General features: G+C 46.0%; 1 non-coding gene across 1 annotated transcript; it reads right to left on the bottom strand.

Moving 5' to 3' along the window:
* Positions 1-624: 624 nt before the first annotated feature.
* Positions 625-699, bottom strand: Trnat-ugu. Its single transcript has one exon. It is a non-coding gene; the product is annotated as a tRNA-Thr (tRNA).
* Positions 700-1,423: the final 724 nt, after the last annotated feature.

The following is a 1,423-nucleotide window of genomic DNA, read 5'->3' as shown; positions in this document are numbered from 1 at the left end:
AGGATAGCGAAGGAAATCTGCCGTGCCCTTTCAAAGGAACCATCCCAGCATTTGTCTGGAGCGATTTAGGGAAATCACAGAAAGCTAAATCTGGACTGCCTGACACGGATTTGAATCGTCGTCCTCTCGAATGCGAATCCAGTGTGCCAAAAGTGCACCATCTCACTCGGTTACGAGGCAAAATCGGATCATATTCGCGCAATCGATAAAAGCCATTTACACTAAAGACGCCAGAAATTACACAATCTCATTTAATAGCAACGTGCTGATGGCATTTCGTATATGGTGTACTAATATCTTTAATTTATTTTAAATGAATTACTAATAGCTGAGGAAGTCCATTCAGATGTATTTTCGCTGGCTGAAAGAGGAAGCTCCAGACTGTTAATTTTCTGGTAGCTGCTCGCATGGAGTTGCTGGCGTACCAGTGAGTCTGTCTGTGGTTCTTAGGTGGTTTTGAGTATTGTGTAAACCTGCTCTGGTCCCCTCTTCCCGCATGGAACACACGATACGCAAACAGTTAAAATGCGGCCATATTCCGAAAAAAGTTTACACATAATTAAATGGACACCCTAGCTGCAAACAGGCGGTGATATACTTCATTGCGGACATGCTGAAAATGCGTGCCCCGACCGGGACTCGAACCCGGGATCTCCTGCTTACATGGCAGACGCTCTATCCATCTGAGCCACCGCGGGCACAGAGAACAATGCGTCTGCAGGGACTTATCCCTTGCACGCTTCCCGTGAGATCCACATTCCCAACATGTCCAAACCACTACTACCGTCATATATAGTTAAAATATGGCTTTCCGGCCATTGACCTTCTTGTGCGAACGCACACGCTATGCCCGAACTCGTACGGGACTTGGTAGATTAATCTGCCACGAGTAATGAGTATGATGGGCAAACATCTATTAGGCGCACTACGAATGTAGTGGTTTGGACATGTTGGGAATGTGGATCTCACGGGAAGCGTGCAAGGGATAAGTCCCTGCAGACGCACTATCCTTTGTGCCCGCGGTGGCTGAAATGGATACAGCGTCTGCCATGTAAGCAGAAGATCCCGGGTTCGAGTCCCGGTCGGAGCACACATTTTCAACATGTCCCCAATGAAGTACATCAACGCCTGTTTACAGCTAGGGTGTCCATTTAATTATCGTTTCATTTCTAGCAAAGCGGCATGGTCATCCACGGTAACTGTTCTTTCGGGAACAGATACTACCGTCACGTAAAGTTTACACAGTTCGCAGACAGGTGTCGCTCACCATTTTCCTCTCTCAAGTATCTGACGGATGCGACGAGAGGAAGAGCATCCGGCCAAAGAATTAAATACATTCTTTTCTTTTCACTATCACAGTAGCTCGAGTTAGTGTGTCTTAATATACTGTTTTCAAAATTCGATTTTGATATTACTCGAAGTT

The sequence above is a fragment of the Schistocerca piceifrons genome, chromosome 1 (genome assembly GCF_021461385.2).
Source record: "Schistocerca piceifrons isolate TAMUIC-IGC-003096 chromosome 1, iqSchPice1.1, whole genome shotgun sequence".
NCBI lineage: Eukaryota > Metazoa > Arthropoda > Insecta > Orthoptera > Acrididae > Schistocerca > Schistocerca piceifrons.
Note: the sequence above shows the minus strand (reverse complement) of the source record. Positions and strands in the feature narration are given on the sequence as shown.